Source organism: Camelus dromedarius, chromosome 4 (assembly GCF_036321535.1).
Source record: "Camelus dromedarius isolate mCamDro1 chromosome 4, mCamDro1.pat, whole genome shotgun sequence".
Classification (NCBI taxonomy): domain Eukaryota; kingdom Metazoa; phylum Chordata; class Mammalia; order Artiodactyla; family Camelidae; genus Camelus; species Camelus dromedarius.
In genome coordinates, this window is record NC_087439.1 from 89,252,782 (window position 1) to 89,265,675 (window position 12,894).

A 12,894-nucleotide genomic window follows, 5' to 3' on the forward strand; every position below is an offset into this window, starting at 1 on the left:
GTTTATATCAATATAAATTTTAGATATACCCCATCTTTTATATTTGTATTTTGCATTTTGGATATTAATTAAAAAGTAGAAACAATAGTCTCCATTATATTGCCTTTTACTCATATCAAATGTTCCATGAAGATTTACTAATTTATTCAACCAAACGAATACTTTTTCTTTTAATTGGTTAACTCTACTGTTTTCAGTTTTAAAGTGTAGGGGTTTAGTTACATAGCAAAGAGTTTATTTTCACTGGTAGGGAACATACCTCACTATCAGGCATTTTGTGGAATTTATAGCACATGGTAAAATTTCATTTCCTATAGTCTAGGACAATTTCAAGGTGTAGCAGAAATAATGAACTGGAAATTCAACAAACCTGAGTTTAAATCACCCTTTTATGTTGTACAAGCTGAAAGACTTTGAATAAGTTACATAATTTCTCTGAGCCCGTTTCTCCACTTTTAAAGTGGAGATAGTAATATTTACAAAGTCATTTTGACATTATACATAGTGATCAACACATAGATCTTGCCCAATAAGTATATTTTCTTCCTAGTTCCTCACATCCTAGGGATCAGCCAATTACCTGTTCGTTTAGTCTTTTCATATGATCTTAATTCCTTCATTTGAAGGAAACTTTTTTTTTTTTAACTTTTATGTACAGAAAACTTGATAGTGTAAACTTAGCTCAGTTTGACCACCAGTTCTTTGGCCTTTGCCTTTTCCAGCTTGGTGACTTTAGACCCAGGATTTTGCCTCCCTAGTGATGGCGGTTCTCATCATATCTGTCATTGTAATTGGTCCTGATAGCTTAGCCTGAACTCCTTTGTCTTCTGAGTTAACTCATGTGAAGGTGACAGCAATACATGTCTTTCTGTGGACTAGATGCCCCAGCCTGGCCTTCCCTTTGCTAAGGCAGTATGGAATCTCATTTCATGACACAGGGCAGGCAGGAAGACAACCAGCTCAATGGGATCCACGTTATTTGCTATCTCCACCAGCTGAATCTTCTTGTTCCCCACCAATGTGGTGACAGTGTTAAGCCCTGCTCGAGGGACAGGTGGCCTCTTGGTGGAGACATCCCCTTTGCCAGCAGCTTTCTTCTCAGCCTGAGACAACAACCTTGCTTCTCCTCTTGCTTCTTGTCTGGTCTGTACTTGTGGGCCAGCTTAAGCAGTTGAGACACTGGAGGTCCAAGGATGGGGTGAACCAGTTAATCGTGGGAGGCAATTTTAGCCGCTTTGCCTCTGCAATCTGATACCATTGGGCCATTTGACAAAGCAGGTGAGATCTTTTTTGAGCTGGGTATCCTGTCCTGAGAAGTAGATGGTAACATTGTGAGTGAAACTCAAATTCCTTGGAAAGTTCGTGTTTAGGGCCACTCAGAAGGGTAGAGCTGCATCACTGATCTTGGTTGTATAAAGTGTTGTCACTATTCTTAATTCATTCTTAAATTTCTTCAACTGAAAGAATTCTGATGCGTCTTTGAAAACTATGTCAACACACACTTTCCAACTTAGACCTGCACCTCAAAGTACAGACATACTTCATTTTATTGCACTTTGCTTTATTGTACTTTGCAGATATTTTGGTTTCTTACAGATGGAAAGTTTGTGGCAACCCTGTATGGAACAAGTCTTTCAGCACCATTTTTCCAACACCATTTGCTCATTTCATATCTCTGTGTCATATTTTGGTAATTCTCACAATATTTCAAATTTTTTTATAAATATTATGTCTGTTATGGTGATCTGTGATCAGCGATCTTTGATGTTACTCTTATAATTCTTTGAAGCACCACAAACCACTCCCATATAGATGGAAAACTTAATTGATAAGTACTGTGTGTGTTCTGACTGCTCCTCTGAACTGCTATTCGCCCCACCTCTTTCCCTCTGCTTGGGCCACTTTTCCCTGAAACGCACTGCTGAAATTAGGCCAATTAATAACTCTACAAAGGCTTCCTGGTGTTCAAGTGAAAAGAAGAGTCCACATTATTCACTCTAAGTCAAAAGCTAGAAACAATTAAACTCAGTGAGGAAGGCATGTCAAAAGCCAAGACAGGCTGAAAACTAGGCCTCTGGTGCCAAACAGTTAGCCAAGTCACAAATGTAAAGGAAAAGTTCTTGAAGGAAATTAAGAGTGCTACTCCAGCGAACACACAAATGATAAGAAAGCAAGGCAGCCCTATTGCTGATATGGAGAAAGTTTGAGTGGTCCGGATACAAGATCAACCCAGCCGCAACATTCCCTTCAGCCAAAGCCTAATCCAGAGCAAGGCCCTGACTCTCTTCAATTCTGTGAAGGCTGAAGGAGGTGAGGAAGCTGCAGAAGGCAAATCTGAAGCTCACAGAGGTTGATTTATGAGGTTTAAGGAAAGAAGCCATCTCTATAACAGAAAAGTGCAAGATGAAGCAGCTGATTGACAAGGTACCTGGTCACCCAAGAGCTCTGATGGAATTGTCTGAGATTAATGTTGTTTTCATGCCTGCTAACACAATATCCGTTCTGTGGCCAATGGGGCAAAAAGTAATTTCTACTTTCAAGTCTTGTTATTTAAGAAAAATATTTTGTAAGGCTATAGCTGTGATGGATAGTGATTCCTCTAGATCTGGGCAAAGTACATTGACAACCTGCTGAAAAACACCCACCATTCTAGATGCCATTAAGGACATTTGTGATTCATGGGAAGAGGTCAGAATAGCCCCATTAACAGGAGTCTGTAAGAAGTTGATTCCAGCCTCAGGGATGACTTGGACGAGTTCAAGATTTCAGTGGAGGAAATAACTGCAGATGAAGTAGAAATATGAAGAGTACTAGAATTAGCAGTGGAGCCTGAAGATGTGACTGAATTGCTGCAATTCCATGATAAAACTTTCATGGAAGAGGAGTTGCTTCTTCTGGATGAGCAAAGAAAGCGGTTTCTTGAGATGGACTCTCTCCCTGGCGAAGACACTATGAAGACTGTTGAAATGACAACAAAGGATTTAGAATATTACATAAACTTAGTTGATAAAGCGATAGCAGGGTTTAACAGGATTGACTCCAATTTTTAAAGAAGTCCTGCTGTGGGTAAGATGCTACTGCAGAGCACTGCATGTTACAGAGAAATTGTCTGTGAAAGGAAGAGTCAATCGATGTGACAAATTCCATTGTTGTCTTATTTTGAGAAATTGCCATAGTCACCCCAATTTTCAGCAGCCACCACCCTGGATCAGTGAGCAACCCTCAACATCAAGTCCAGACCCTCCATCAGCAAAAAGATTACAACTCGCTGAGGGCTTGGGGGATGATTAGAATTTTTCAGTAATAAAATATTTTCAATTAAAATGCTTGCATTGTGTCTTTAGACATAAGACTATTGCACATTTACTTGACTATAGTGTAAGCATTACTTTTATATGCACTGGGAAACCAAAAAATACATGTGACTTACTTTATTGGAATATTTGCTTTATTGTGGTGATCTGGAACCCGGCCCACAATATCTCTGAGGCATGCTTGTATAGAACACATTTTTCCCTTGGCAAAAATAATTTACTGTGCTGAAATCAATTTCCCTCTTATTTTGGGCCACTGTTTGTACACTGTGTTTAATATAGACAGCATTGATTTTTCACCACAAAAAGGTGAAATATCAGATCCTTAAAAAAATAAAGAGTTTTAACTAGGTATCCCCAGTAAATTGATCTTAAAATGTTACAGGCCATGGTGTTGCAGATCTGAAGATAACACTTTTTATGACAACCTGGATCTGCGGAGGCCTGACAGGATAAGTCTCTTGCAGAAAGAAAGAAATGTAACAGGGTAGCCAGTGGAAATGAGACCGCACGATGTAATGAAACGTATCAATGTAGAAGAACAAAATCGTGAAATTTTAGATTGACGGGGACAAAGACAGTTCTATGATCTTCTAGAAAGGAAAATTAAAAAAGCAAATTCCTACAAAGAATCAGGAATACGAATGATTTTAGACTCCTCAATAACAACAAAAGGAGCAATAAGACGACTGGATCTGACTCTACCATGCCGAAGAAAAGTTAATTCCAACAGCATGTTCTACACTCAAACTACCTGCCACCTGCCAGGATAGAAAAAAAATAATTTTTCTCAATTCAACCTCTTAAAACAGTTACTTCCATTGCAGCCTTTCTAAAGGGGCTTCCTGAAGATGATTTCCACCTTAAGAGGGAGCAGACCAAAAAAAAAAAAAAAAGAGAGAGAGATGATGAGAGATTCGTAACGGGAAAGATGCAACACAGGAGGGAAGTGATGAGACTTGTCAAGATAGAGCAGGAGGTTGATCTCAGGGAAACAACTGTGCCCCAGACATAGACAGACATTCCTGGAGTAGTGACACAGGAAACAGACATATGGAGGGCTGTCAGCTCCGCACCCCCTGTGGAGGTGCCATCTTGAGTCTGATGAAATTTCTGGAGGATGCGTTTCACTCCAAGTTTGTAAACTAAGAAAGAGGAAGACATAATAGCTAGAAAACAAAGCATTAAACTCCAGATTAGTAAATGATTAGTAAATTCCAAGGAGAATAGTTAAGAGAAGTAGCCACCTGGTGACGGTGTGCAGCAGACCTGGAGCAAAACTAGCCCAGAGAAGACAAGGAAGTCTCCAAAAGAGGTACTGGGATTCATGAAGAAGGAAATGTCTCGGTAGATTAACTGGGCTTATTGACCTGATGGAAAATTGTCCTATGGAGCTATCAGGAGGTTGGAAGAATTAGCAATAAGTGCAAAAATAAAAAGCAAATTAAAAAAAGCAACTACTTTAATTTCTAGAAAAACAGAAAGAAGGAAAACATCATAATTCACTCAGTGTTTGACTGAACAACATTTGCAAAGGCGTCAAAGAAACACAAATGTTATTTAAACTAAAAATTATAAATCCATTAGGAAGAGGGTAAAGAAAAGTGGGGTGGGTGGCAATGTAAAAAAGAGAAACCCTCATCTAACATAAGAGGAAATCAATATGCATATGATCCAGATGGATGTCTGTAAATTCCAGAAGAAGAGAATAAAAGAAAGGGACTTGAGGAAGTGAGGAGGGAGAAAGGGAGCAGCCTGACATCTGGGAGCTGGCAGGCATGATGTCCCCCGCCTTGAACATAAGCTTCAGGGAACATCAGTATCAGACAAAGCCATTCTGTGCCTAGGATGGATCAAGACAAAATCAAGACCAGTCCATAATCACATCTGAACACAGACAAAACCGAGCATTGTTCAAGCCACAAAATAACCGAACTTCCCCCTTCCTGCTTATTATGAGTGATTGCTGTCTCTTCACCCACATAGTTTTAGCTTCACTCTTGTCTCTCCTTCTTCAAGATAAAATTTATAATGATAGCCAATTATAGAATTGCCCCTGCTTGCAGATAGCATCCAATCCTGAGCAAAGACCAACTTCCTTAAAACTTCCCTCAAATCACCTAACACAAGCTCAAATCTAATGAGTTTATCTAACACCTTCTTCCTAGGACTCCCCCAGATCCCCACAGCTTGTGGTCTCCCAAGCTACAGCGAACAATAAACCAACTCTTTCAACCACAGGTCTGTTCCTGATGGTCTTTGGCTGGAGAACATTTATTTATAGGAAGTATGGAGAGAAAAACCACTGAGTTTTGTTAAAATTCTTCTAGTACTTTTGGACTCGTTAAAGTATATATGCATGCTGCTTTGATAAAATACAAATCAGTTTTTAAAAAGCTTATCACATATTACTTACCAAGGTGGGAAACCAAATGCATATGATGGCTGATTAGGAGATTTTGTAATTGTGGTTTTAAAAGGTGTCATCTTATTCAGCAAGTCCAATGATTTCCAGTGAACCCTGAAAATAACTGGGCTACTAACAGGTATTATTGGTCCCTGGTCCATGGAGGACAACAATTTTAGACCCTGGGTCTGGTCAGCAGCAACAGGAAAGGGTTAACCAGTAGGAGAATTGAAACTGAATCCCCTTCACTTGCTCTATTTTGCAAAGACCAAATATTAAGAGGAGAGAAAAATGAGTATGGCTATTCCACAAAATTTAGATCACTGCTCAAAATGAGCTTGCACATATTTATTCACTAGTGATCCATGAAAATAAAGTACTCACTTTAAAAACTCAATATAAAATGTCAAGCATCGGATGCACAAAAAAATGGATACACCGAAAAAATATCTAGTATGTGCCAATTTTGATTGATGTCAAATTCAACCTTGTTTCTAAACATCCATCCACTTCTGTGGCTCATGCTAATGGTTTCTTTTAATTACAGGTTCTGATTCCTGGAGGTGATTACCATGGCCAATATTTTTTTAGCTGCCATTAAAACTTCTCTTAAATTACAGAGGGGAAACAGCTACGCATCAACATAATCATGATCCAAATTAGGCTTAATAGTACAGATGCCCATGGGTCAAACAAAAAGTCACAATTTTAGAATCTGCCAGGATGTTATAAAGAGGGGAAAATCCCAAATATTGACTTCAATCATCCAGTTTCAATAGCTTTCAACACATTGTCAATCCTGTTTTATTTATACTCCCACCCACTTTCCCTACAGACCCAGAATACTTAGAAGCGGATACAAGATACCATATCATCTCATCTGTAAATGCTTAAGAAAATGCCCATGGAAAGATAAGAGCCTTCTTTTTGTGAGCATAAACACAATATCATTTTTGCATCTAAAGTTACTACCAATAAACCTATAATATACCCAGTGTTCAAATTTCCCCCAAATATCTTAGAAGTATTGTCACATAAATGCTGATATAGTTAATATTTTTCAATTGGGATCCAAAAATTCCATACATGGCATTTGATTGGTTTGTCTCAAAAGTTTCTATCACTTTCTCCCTTCTTCTTTTACCTGTTTGCAACTTATTATTTGAAGAAAACTTCTTTTTGTCTTGTAGAATTCTCATATTCTGGATTTTACTATTTGATTCCCTTTTTTTTTAAATTTTGTCTCCACCTACATACCCCTCTGAGACTTTTCTTTATAGGTTAAGATTAATCAGTGGGTTCAGGTGTTGTCAGATTAATTCATCCATTATAAAGATTTCCATCCACTTTCCACCTAATGGTTTGGGCAGCCATTCATGAATATTATCTACATCCATTATTGCCCTAGGGGGAGCAAAATGGTTATATTCTAATTTCATTATTACTTCTGCAATTATCAGCTAAAGTAATTTTTATAACCAAGACTGTTTCTCATAATGATTACCCCAAGGACGGTTCACATAGAAAAGAAAATAAATGCTTGATTCTTTCTACTTATTTACCAGTTCACAGCCTGAGTGTGATTCCTCCCTTCCTGCAAAAGTTGTCTAAGAAATGTTCTGTTTTATTTTGTCTTGCTTTAATATTATTATAAACAGCTGTACATTTTAACGTAGGTATTATATTTCAAGTTACTACACTTGTCTTTATTTATGGTTCCTAAATTTTCCACCCATTTTGCCAGGGGGATATTTTTGAGGTTAACTCCCAAACACTCCTGACACAGCCCAGAGTCATTAGGAGTGTTCTTTGTGTCTGGTAGGAAAAGCTGTCCCTGGCTCATCTTGTCCATTTCATGTCCCAGACCTGGAATCAGCTGTTCTCCACGGTGTTCTTGTTTCTTGTACAGACAAATTATATTTCAAAATCATAACCTGGATTCAGCAGGGTGTTCCTGTTACCGACTGACAATTGTTTCCAGGCTTTGCTAGTGGACAGAGATAAGAAAAAAAATCATAAAAATATGTCATGAATTCATGCTCTTATTTCCAGTTCAGATTTAGGATTAACCAGTTTTCACTTCATTTTGATCTTGCAATATGTCTCCTTTCCCTTATACTGAAAATATTGGTTCCTAATAACATTAACATGGTTACCTATTGGCTTTATCATGTATGTGTGTGTTTCTGATTGTATTCAGGGTAATTTGTTTAGAGTTGTCCCAATTTACATATTTAAATCTAGTTAATGATATATGACAAACCAACCACCTAACTCAAAAGTATACAGATTTATATATACCCCCCCAAATCTAGTTTTACAGATTCCAGACAAGGCGCAGAAACCTCATTTCACAGAAAGGCTACTGCATAGAAAGTCTGTCATTTCTACAGAGAAAAAAATGAAAAGAAAAATCTCAAATTAGATAAAAGTTGTGCCTGTTCAGATCTCAAGCTGGATGATCAGAACTGGTGATTCTTTTTCAAATTAAAGTGAGAGGGCCAAGAAGGTTAGGAAAAATCACAGTGAAATTTTTTTTCACTGTGTCGAGAAAGATGGCAAATGAGATGAAGATGGACTTTGTCAGAGAAAGTGTCTGAATGAGGAGCAGTAGCACGAGCTAGCTGAATAGACAGGAGCAGAAAGGGAATATCTGACATTGAGACTGAAGGATGACACAACCTCTAGGATGAAACACTTTGCATGCAGGGCCAAGGGATGGTGAAGGTAGAGGTACTAGAGCTAAAGAAATCTAGGAAGTGGGAAACCAGAGTTGGGTCTATCATATACATGGGTGTCTCTAAGGTGGCGTAGGGTCAGCTCAGGGAGTGACTCAATTTAGATGTAGGGAATAAGTTATTAGAATTTCTACTTATACCTGACAATATCCTTTCAATGTTCCTTTCTAGCATGTGTCTTATATTGTATATTAGAGTTCAGTACTCTTTATAGAGGGACTGATTCAGATGAACAAGCAGACAATTAAGAATGGAGTTGGCCAGTGTAGAGCATAATTTTTCAGTTATACATGGAAAGGAAAATTAAAAATAAATAAATTAAAAAAAAAAAAGAATGGAGTTGGCCAGACTCTGCAACCTCTTCATAGGGGCCAAATTATACTCCATGGCATGGTTATGCTGCCATGTAGGTAATCCATTTCTTCTTAAGAGAATATGTGATTTGTTTCCAGTCTTCAGTATTATAAAAATGGTAAAATAAACATTTTTCTACCATATGTTTCTGCATAGTTATTCAACTTGGATAAATTTTTAGAAACAGAAACAGTGGGTGGAAAGTTATGCATTTTCAAGGTATATTAGCTAAGCCGGTACATATAATTGGAAAATACAATACTGACTGCCAAAATGTCACTGAGAATGTTAATTGGCTTTGTATTTTATGAAAGTTCTTATCAAATCATAAATAAAATAAAAATGATTAATACGAGGATAGAGAAAAAATTCATCAGCATAAACACTGATAAATCTGATTTTATGAAATGTAGATAAAAAATATTTTGTACACTAATTCTATTTTTGTTTTTAATAAGAGTCCCAATTTCCTAATATTTTCTTTTATATACCTATTTTATTACATAGACTAATTGGTGTGACCAAGTGGCCAATTTATGTCCCCAGAATCATGGAAATTTCACTATGCAACACAGAAACCAGCTTTTCCTTTGCCACTTTTTCTTCCCAGATAATATGGCGCAGATGTAGATAAAAGGTAACACCAGACATACTTTGTCAAACTCAAGGTAGCTGACTGATTCCTAAAACAAGAACAAACACCACCAAAAGCCCTCAGTCTAGTTTTTATTATTATTATTTTTTACTATTTTACCAGCTATTTTTTTACTATTTGATGCTAGTCAATGGTACTACATAATTTCAATTTATTGCTTCAATTTCCAAATCTGGAAAAATCAGTTGGAAAATCAATGACATTCAACTGTAATATCAAGCTAACCTTCAACAAAATTGTCCAAAATGGCGTTTCCCATAGAAGAGGAACCATTCCACTCATCCATGTAATAGAATGAGCATTAGCTTCTGTTTATGTCTTTAATTAGGCATATTCTCTTCTTCCAGACTGACAGTGCACAAAGGAAAAAACAGAAATCTGATCATGCAGATGAGAACAGTAGAGTGCTTCTTAAAACATATTAACCAAGTCATGGAATTTCTGTGGTTAAAGTCGTAAATGGCCCCAGAGAGGCCACTGATAATCACCGTTTTGACTGAATGGAGTCCTGTAGTCAATGCATGCTGTTTTAGGTGTTTTTTTGTTGTTTTTTTCAATCACTTGATTCACTATTTTTGTTGTGGTCCCACGAGGCTTTGCCCTCTCCTGTGGAATTTTCTTGACTACAGTCTCATTAGATGACATGTGTTCTAATTAGATTTCATGGCCGTTAGACATTATTATGTTAGAAAACCCACATTCCTTCCTCCCTCTTCCCTTTTCCATTACTTCTATCCTGCTCTTGTGTTTTTATTTATGCAAGATGCAAGCCAGATGTTATATTAATAAGATAGTTGATTTTCCTCAAGGAACTATTCATCAGCATAGAAGTAGACCCTGTTGCAATTTCTGGGAATTCTTTAAATTCTTTCCTTGCTTTTTTTTTTTTTCCTTTTAAGTAGTAAACTTTGGAAGATAGACTTGAAAGCAATATTTCTGTAAGTATAGAATTACTTCTGTTTACTGTGAATGTTGATGGAGAGTGGGAATTTTCACAACTAAATTTTAAAATTAAAGAAGAAAGAATTAAAACAGGAACTAGAGCTTATGAATGTAAGAAACATATCACAAGTAATGTGTGTAAACTGTTTGAAAACTTAATTAAAATGAAACAAAGATGTTTTATCAAAGCAAAGGAGTATCATACACAATGGAGTCCAGATTCTTTGTTATTTGAGATGATGTATACTTTAAAATACAGAGAATTAGATGATATTTTCATTTCTACCCCAAATGTTATTTTATAAAATGGATGATGTTAAAACAACAACAAAAAAAGAACTTCTTACACTTTTCAGATGACTACATCTTCTAGGGCACAAAAAGATTTTTTTTTTAAGACCACAGTTAAATTCATCATGATTCCAAAAACAATCTCTTAAAACAGACATGAGATCCTTAAACTACCAAACATCCCAGGAACACTCAATAAAATTTTGGAAATCTTTTTAAAATTCTCTAAAGTCTTATTTTTGTGTCCTCTCTCCTTGTTGGTTTTGGTTCTGTAGCTTAAATTAACTAACCAGACAAAGGAGGTCATCTGAAGTCCATGACCACAGGGGTAAGACTTGAAGCTGGGGAACAAGGAGGTACTTCTCCCTTTCAATCGGTTGTTCATGCATTCATAACCTGTGTGTATTATTTATAAGTTGAAGCAGCATCCTGATTTTTATTTACAGCATATTTTGAAATCAAACTATGGACAGCCCCAGCAACCGCTGCTAGCTTCCCCAGTGCTATCAAGGTAGGAGCTGGTAAGACTCATCCTTGATTTCACTGAGCCATTTCTAGTAGTGGTTATCTTCCAGCAAAAACCAAGCCCTCAGGGTCTCAAGAGCTACCAGGGTTTGTAGTTGTGCTAATAGCCTTGGAGGTGGGATGCTTTCATCAGCACTTCCATACCGTTATCTTAGTCATCCAGAAAAGTCTCAGCTTTGAACTCACGTTTGTCCTCCTTAAAGACTTCTGCTTTCCATGATTCTAGACTCTGTGGTGTGCTTCCTACTTCACTGGCTTCTCCTTCTCAGCCTCCTTTGCTGATTCATCTTCATCTCTCTGAACACTTATCGTTGGAGTCCTCCAAGCTTCAGGCCTTGTACAACTACTGCATCCTTTTGGTACTATTACCAGGTCCAGATGCCATCTTTATGGGCCGACTCCAAATTTTAGATCTTTACCCAGATCTTCTCTCCCGTATATCCAATTGGCCGTTGCACACTACCACTCCAATGTCTAGGGTCTTTGCAATAACGTACTTTGAACATCACCTGATTGCTCACACTTCTCACTTCTTCATGCCCAGGTCCAAGCTATGGCTATCTCTCCCTTGGGCAATTACAGTAGACTTGGCAATTACCAGTCCTCTTGAGGACCCATTTCCTTCCTACAGAAATAGTCCAAGTTATATTCTCTACACTATAGACATAGTGATCCTGGTAAAAATAAGATAAGTCATGTCACTTTTCAGCTCAGTAAGTATTTATTTATTTCTCTCCATCACACTGGTTGCAATGTGGTACATCGGGTGCCTTATATTCTTATTTTGTTTATCATCTGCCATCCTCCATAAAAATTTAAACTCTATAAGGGCAGGAATTTTTACCTTTATTGTTTACTGATGTTTCCACGTCCCCTAAAATAATACGTTGGTAATAGAGTGCTTAATAAACAAGTGTTGAATGAATGAATTTCAGATGGCCTTGAAAGCATACGTATTACCAGTCAATCTGTTGGCAAACAGAAAACAACAGCCTACAGCATTCATGGTTGTGTGTTTAGAGCTACGGTGGACAAATACAAAGAATAACTGCCCTCAAAAGAATTGTAAGAAATTATATTCTACTGTGGGGTTTGAGACACCTCTGTATAGAACACAAACAGCCCAATACAACACAGAGGGTCAACAAAGTAAGAATCACAACTTCTTACGTCACTGCTATCTTTTCAAACAAGACTTGTAAATACATCGTTTGAAAATCAATTTATTTAATCATTTTATTTTACTTTATTTGGGAGGGAGGTCCTTGATTTTTTAATTCTGTTTTTATTTTTATGTTATTAGTTTTCTTAATGGAGGTACTGAGGATTGAACCTAGGGCTTGTGCATGCTAAGCACACACCCTACCACTGGGCTAAATCCCCTAAAATCCATTTTTTTTTAAAAAGCAAGTTACAAATCTATTCATTTGTCAAGAACAGTTTCACACATCACCAAGGAGGTTGACCTCAAAATCAGCATTTATTCAAACCCTTATTTATTCAAACATTTATTCAAAAAACAGATTCTGTGAGCCTCTTGTGTACCAGACCCTGCCCGAGAGCATACACTCTAACTGTGGATGAGAAGGGCCGGTAACTTGCACATTTTGTGATTTACTTGGGCTTTGACCTAACAGATGATGGAAAACTGGGACGTCTTCTTCATTC

At 37.3% G+C, this 12,894-nt stretch overlaps 1 pseudogene; it reads right to left on the bottom strand.

The window, feature by feature from the left end:
- Window positions 1–677: 677 nt before the first annotated feature.
- LOC105087340 (large ribosomal subunit protein eL8-like) overlaps window positions 678–12,894 on the bottom strand; it is a 69,258-nt pseudogene continuing 57,041 nt past the window's right edge.